This window comes from Coffea arabica, chromosome 5e (genome assembly GCF_036785885.1).
Source record: "Coffea arabica cultivar ET-39 chromosome 5e, Coffea Arabica ET-39 HiFi, whole genome shotgun sequence".
Classification (NCBI taxonomy): Eukaryota; Viridiplantae; Streptophyta; class Magnoliopsida; order Gentianales; family Rubiaceae; genus Coffea; species Coffea arabica.
The window spans coordinates 38,660,425-38,668,323 of record NC_092318.1 but is presented as its reverse complement, the minus strand read 5'-3'; positions in this window follow the sequence as shown (position 1 = coordinate 38,668,323).

Sequence of the window (7,899 nt, the reverse complement as noted above, 5' to 3'; positions counted from 1 at the left end):
TGAAGACGGCCGAAGGTGCTCAACAGCTCTATCAACAGCTTCGGCCTACCTTGCTTGATTGAATATTGCATCAATGTCATTTGCTTTGAATGGATCTTGAACAAGCATTCCACTATACACAGAAAGAATTAGTAAAATATAAAGTAAATAGTTCACTAAGGTTACATTAGCATATTCTATGGCTATTACGATCCAAGTCCTATGTAAATAAAAGGAGCTTTATCCATATCTAAGACAAGAAAATTATAAAGTATCACCATCAACATCAAAACTTCTATAAACTTGCAAAAGACCAGGTAAATAACCATTGTTTTGCACCGAAGAAACAAATAATCCATATATTCAATCACATCTTAATAACCTGCTTATGGTTTGTCAATTGGTTTCATCTTAGAAAAATCAATTTCTAATGGCTTAAGCCATTTTTAGTGTTTCCCACCCAACCACTTTTGGGAAAACAATCAAAACATATCAAATGAAAATTTCATATGTAAATATACCCTCTAATTGTGAATGCTTTCAAAGTGTATGCACGTCTATGGTTCTTAACTTCACATCACCTAAAGGTGCATAAGAGATGCTGCAAATACTTCCAAACAATTGCCACAAGAAACACACATTGTTTAGCAAAGCAGAACAAAAACAAAATTCTAATACTTGTTCCCACGATGTGGTGCTCTAGGGAGGCATCTTTATAATGCTAAGAAACAAAAGGTTTTAATTACTTGTAGCCAGGAGTAGCTTCAGATTGAGGTCATTGCCACAACTTATATTTCTGCCTTTTGCTCTGCATTCATGGAGAAAAAACAAGAAGTACAAAGATAACCCTTTTCAAAATATTCTTTCTAGTGTTTTCTTGGGGAACTCCAAATTTTATGTAGATACTCCATTATTAATGTTCACCACTTCTAACTAATTCTATGTTTTTTAAGAGAGAAGTGTTCTTCATGTAGAGCAATAACTATTGCAACCAAAAAATACAAAAATGTTTACCTTCTTATGCAAGATTGAGCTTTATCATACAAAAAAGAGCCCAATTATTCTTTCTTGCCAGAATTCACAAGATGCAAAGCATGCAACATCCTAATGCTCAGACTTCATTTCTTCCTTGTCTGGATGCTACAGCTTATCAATTGGCTGCTTAAATTTTGTTCCATTACTTAAATAACTTGTAAAGAAAGACTACCAAAATGCTCTTGCAATTGTTGCATTGTTGTTACTGTCTATTTTTTGTTTATGCATATTAAACTATAATTTACATGAATAAAATGTTGAAGTTGTCACCTATTAGAGTGTCTTCTTGGGTAGTTTCCCAAGCACCAAAAGCTATCTGTTTAGTCATCAATATATTTTTTTCCTTTTCCATTTTTTGGGTCAATATAGAGCTTACCAATCCTATATATTTTGGGATCTTCCAGTTTCTATACCCAACACTATCACCATTCTCCAGCAAATTACACATGTTCTAACTATCTTTCATTTTCTAGTTATTTACAAGACAATAGTTCCCTTTCCCCTTAAGAAAAAGCCTCTCCGCCCCACATTCCATCACTTTCTTCTCTCTCCTGTCAGTCACCAAATAGCAAAGACCAAAACATGGACAGGACATTGTATTTAATAGTGTAAATTGGGCCTTTAAGTACTAATACTTTAGTTTCAATCCTGAAGAGCCAAAAACCAGCATTCCGGACACAAAACAACACACCATTCAAATCTTATGATCTAATTCCAAAATCTAAAATGGACCAAGACAGGTTCCAGCTCATAGAAAAATGTTTGGAACCTACATTTTAGGTCTTCAACAAGATAGGACCGACCAAGCAATGAACTAGCAAAAATCAAAATATTGACATTACCACTCGGTAGAATAAATTGGCTTTTAAGTCTTAAAAGGGATACAATTACTTCAGTTTCAATTTTGAAGTGCCAAAGAGTCTAAAACAGCAATCAAGATGGAAACAAATCCATGATTTAGATCTTTTTATCCTTTTCTAAGATCTAAGGAGGCTATCACAGGTTCCCACTCATTGAAAAATGCTTTGGGACTTATGCTTTAGTTCTTCAACAAGATAGCACCACATGTCACTAGCGCACTCAGTCTCTACATATGCTTGTCAAAAAATGAATGTAAATGATTCAGACTAAATAATTTATAAATGACAAGGTGTAGCTTTAATCTTCCCACACATTCGTGACAATTGTGCATGCACTTTATCCAACAATTAGTGAAAGCCACTCCATACAACACAAATGTGTTTGGCAATACTGCAAAATCCTTCAACTTCAAATTGCATTTATATATGAATCACTTCCACTCGCCTCCCTATACATTCTTTCAACTAATTCTCTGGAAAAAAATAAGTCAGCTATAGAACAAGCGAAGAGGGGTTCCCACCATGCTAAAATTGCCACATCTACGGATGTGACTCTTTGACCCTCCCAAATGGCAACTGGTTAAGTTGAATAATGGTACTAAGTCAATGCTATCTGCTATTCCATTCAATCAAGAGACAATGTACTACTAGATTCCAAATTTTCCAATTATCTATAAATAACATCATTCAAAAAATTGCCAAGAGGAGTTGAAGCAATAATTGGCACAAAAAACAATAAGTTATATCCAAATAATCTCCTAAACAACAGACCAATAGCCAAGTTGCTTTACTTTTCGCTTTCTACCCATTCGTAAGATCTCAAATAGAAACCAAACAAACTTGGAAGCCAGATATTAAATAGTGCAAAAGATAAAGATTTTATAACTTAAGGAACAATCACAAAAGGTTTTCAATTAGCAAATGCCAATTGATAAACACAATTTTATATGCTCTGTAGTATGCTTGTAGGCGGAAACAATATTTAAAAACAATAATGAATCCATTAACTCGGGAAGCACAATATACCAAGCAAATTTGCGAAGTAATCTAAAATCACAAAAATTACAAAATACGAAAGGGGAAATCGAACGCAAAGTCAAAAAGCAAAAGCAGCAAAAAATTACCTTTTTTTCTCCACTGGTATAATACTCTTGATGCTCATCAGAGTCGTCATCAGACCCATCATCACGTCTCGGCTACCGATTGAGATCAACAAGCGTCCTAGTCTCACTTCTCCTCTCCGCCCACTAGCTCCGGTACCACCGATGGAGCTTTTCGAATTCGACGACTTTAGATTATACTGAGAATGGCAAGGAGGTAGAGGAGATAGTGATCGAGAGTGAGAAGGACTCGAAGACTGAGATTGAGACTGTGAAGGAGAGTAGGACTCAGACTGAGTTGGCGATCAAGGTTGCTGAGTATCATTCACGGCAGCAGTGGCGACTACGGTGGAGGGATTGGTGGCTTTGAGATCAAAATTGTGGGATTCTAAGTAAAATTGGGCTTCCGATTTAGAAGTGGCAGTGATTTCACAAAAAGTGCTAATTAGAGAGCTGTTGTTGAGTGTAGCTTCTTCTGCTTCGCCTTCCACTGGTGGTAATGACCGTTGATTTTCCATTATTCACTGGAGATTAAGAGATGGTTTCGGCGTCGAGGATCGGGAAAGCGGCGACCAAGATGGAAATTTTGAATTTAGGAATTTGTGTTAGATGAGTTATTTATTGGGAAAATGATCGGTTTCATACTTCACATTTTACAAAAATATTCTTTTCGTCTCTCACTTTTAAAACGAAGCAATTTCGTCCTTCACATTTAAAAACTGAAGTTCTTACATCCTTGAACCCAAATTTCAATCTAAATCAAACCACCAATTAACTTCATTACAAATTTTGGGGGTGTAATTGGTAGATTACTTGATTACCTCAACTTGATATTTATGTAAAATTTAATGAACCCAAAAATAAAAAATAAAAAAATTATAACATAAAAAAGAAAGATTAATCTTTCCTACATCATCATTATATACACTGATAGTTTTATGTACTGCCATATCATTTCAATTTAAATTTAAACACCAAAATTTATATTTATGATACACATCTAGATTCGCAAGCGGATATACTATCGGTGCATGAAAAGATTTACCCAAAAAAAAAACTCTACTATTCCAAGACAAAGAATGGCCTTTTATGTTATAATTTTTATTTTTTTGGTTTAATAAATGTCATGTGAATATGATGAAATTGACCGAGTGATCTATCAATTCTATTTCTGAAATTTATTATTGGGTTATTGAATGGTTTGATTCAGATTGAAAATTAGGTTAAGGGATGTAATAGTTTTAATTTTTAAATGCCAAGGATGAATTTGCTTCATTATAAAAGTGAGGGATGAAAAGAATATTTTCGCAAAATGTGAATGATGAAACAGGTCATTTTCCCTTATTTATTTTTCTTTATATATCGGGATCGACCATGTTTGACTAAAATTAGACTACATATCGACGACGTCGCTTACAGGATTTCTTTGTTTTTATGCAACATTTGTTTCGAAAGAATTGCAATTTTAGTCCCAAATATTTAGAACATGAGTGCTTCAAGTTCTTAAAATTCGAAAAAAAAAACAAATGTAGTCATAGAATATATTAAACGATCATATTATTTAAGACATTGGTATAATACATGGCAAATTTTCAGGAATTGTTGAGGCAAATATACATATGTTTCATAGTACATTTCTACATAAAATTTGCAGAAAACATTCTATAAAGTATTTATTAGGTACAAATATTAGAATAATTAGTAATATGTACGGTGATATGAGCATGTAGTCCTAAAATCATTGAAATATATATAAAAGTGCAATAATTTTGAAATAAAAGGGTACCATATGAAGCCTACATTCAAAAAATAAATGATTAATTGCGTTTGCACTGTAACTACTCCCAAATTGCAATTTGCATTCTTAACTTTCAAATTTACTACCTTAAACTATCGTAGTCCACTATAATTAACTAAATTTTAGAAAATTAAAGTAAATTTCATCCTGCTAGTGATTGGTAAAAATATCCTTTCAACTCCTATTGTTCTTTTCTCCTTAATATGTATTTTTTTTATCATGAAAGGGGCCAAAATAGTGCATTCTTCCTTCCCCTCCAAAACTCCATTAGATGCATTAAATTCTTGTCATTGTGAAATCCAATAACTTCTTGATCCAATTTTGTCCTTGTGAAATCCAAAGTAATTTCAGTTTTCTTATTTCAAATAATAGTTTATATGCATAAATTGGTTAGTTTTCTCTTAAAAATGTAATACATTACTCGGGAGAACAAAATGGTGACCAACTTAAAATACTCAGGCAATATGTTAAATATTTACAAATATAGTTTTATTATCAGTTGTTTATTTTGTTTAGTGGATTAATCTTTCATACACTGACAATGACAGTGTATATACTGTCAGCGTTGAATAAATAGCAACTATGCAAAATTTGAATTTGAAATTCAACTTTTACACACATGTCATTAATCCAACAATGATTGTGTATATACCACCACTATATATAAGATTTAATTACCAAATAATATTGCCATCAACACACAATTGTAAAGAAGCAAAGCATAATGAAAAGAGACCTCTGCATAGTCAAATATTAAGCTTGTTAATGTCTTTTATTGACCTATTTATCCAAGTTGTTTGAGCTACTTTATAAAGGGCCTCAATCATAATACCATGACGGACCGCAACATTGACATAAAGGACATTGTTTATCTATCCCAACCAATTCTTGCTATATACCTGCATTTACATATTATTTCCATATAGTTTGTTTTTCTCAAAAATATTGAAATCAAGGTTGTTCCCTATATTATCTTTGTATATTATCTTTGAAGAAAGGGAAAATGACCCTTTTCATCCATCACATTTCGTAAAAATATTTTTTTCGTCCCTCACTTTTAAAATAAAGCAAATTTGTCCCTGACATTTAAAAATTAAAGCTATTACATCCCTGAACCTAATTTTCAATCTAAATTAAACCATCCAATAACCCAGTAATAAATTTCGGAAATAGAATTGACAGATCATTCGGTCAACTTCATCATATTTACATGACATTTATTAAACCAAAAAAATAAAAATTATAATATAAAAGGCCATTCTTTGTCTTGGAATAATAGAGTTTTTTTTTTTTGGTAAATCTTTTCATGCACTATTAGTATATCCGCTTGCGAATCTAGATGTATATCATAAATATAAAATTTGATGTTTAAATTTAAATTAAAATGATATGACGGTACATAAAACCGTCAGTGTATACAATGATAATGTATGAAAAATTAATTTTTCTTTTTTATGTTATAATTTTTTATTTTTTATTTTTAGGTTCATTAAATTTCACATGAATATCAAGTTGAGTTAACCAAGTGATCTACCAATTACACCTCCAAAATTTGTAATCAGGTTGATTGGTGGTTTGAATCAGATTGAAATTTGGGTTTAGGGATGTAATAACTTTAGTTTTTAAATGTCAAGGACGAAATTGCTTCATTTTAAAAGTGAGGGACGAAAAGAATATTTTTGTAAAATGTGAAGGATGAAACCGATCATTTTTCCTTGAAGAAAAAATAGAAACTAATAATTATTATACTTTGATTATGCTAGATAACAAGAAAGTAGGTGAAAATAACAAAAGAAACTAACCAAAGTAGATAAATGGAAAAAGAACTAGAGTAATAGCAGTATATGTATTATGCAAATTATGGCTTTCTTGATTTTCACCTTTACCACAACATGAATGGATAGAGTCACAAGGTCGATAGCAAGAGCAACCACACATTTTCTTGTCAATTTTTGAATATTACCAAATATTTTACCACTAAGTTTTCATAGAGATTGAATGCCATTGCCATCTTGATCTTCAGTGTCACTTTTCCAGTGGTAACTCAGTGTCACTTCTATGTTTATGCTAAGTTTTCTGTTCATTTAATTTGTCATATACTGTTTAGTTAAGTTTCTTCTATATTCACGTGATAAATGGGATTGGTACTGAATTTGGCACTGGATAATAACACAGAGGATGGATAGTAAATCCCAACTGCATCTTATATAACAGTGTCCAGAATCTGAAGACAAATATTGTTGGTTGAGAGAATTGAATGCAGATACAACTAATGTAACAGATTTAATTAAAAATGTATTGAATGCTTCGTACGAACCGATTTAAGGGCTTTTGCAAGTTTAATTCAATTTTCGTGTAAGTGGGGTAGATTAAACTGATTTCTTTTTATTAGTACTTGCCTTGTTTCAAAACATTTTTTTTGGTCTTTGCTATCTTTTTTATTGTGAAAGCATTCATTAGCTAAGTTGATACTCTCATTGACTCTTGGTGAATTATGAGCCAATATTTCCAATGATTCAAAGAATTTTGTTTTAAAATAAGAATGAGAATCCAACTAGTTAATCATGTAACAAAATACATTAATCAATGGTTAATTTTATTGATTAAAAGGGTGCTCGCTACCAAAGTCAGGAGTTTGAATTCCATCTTTTGGATATGATTTGTTTGTATTCATTCACCCTTAATTTTCAATTGAGATAAAAAGGAAAAAGGCCTTAAGGGCCAACTTTTGTTTGGTTGAAGTTTGATACAGAAAAAGCTAACATGGGCCATGGGGTACTAGTGCCAGTCTAATTCTGGATTTAATCTCCATAGAAAGAATAAATGAGTGCTAGGACCAGTTGATTTAATTTGGTTTACATGCAACAGAAGAAATAAATGGACACTAAAACCCATTTAGTTTATCTTGATTTAGTTTCATTGAACGCATAAGTGGTGATTAGAGCCAATTAAGGCACGTAGGCCTCTAACTTAATCATAAGGAACCGTAATGCTTATAGGCTATTTCATGGATCGTTTAGGTTACAATCAACAGAAAACACTCTACTTTTGGTGCTCTAAGCATTCATCCACTGGATTAAATAATGAATATCCAATTGCAATAGCCCAACAACCACTTTGTATGTGC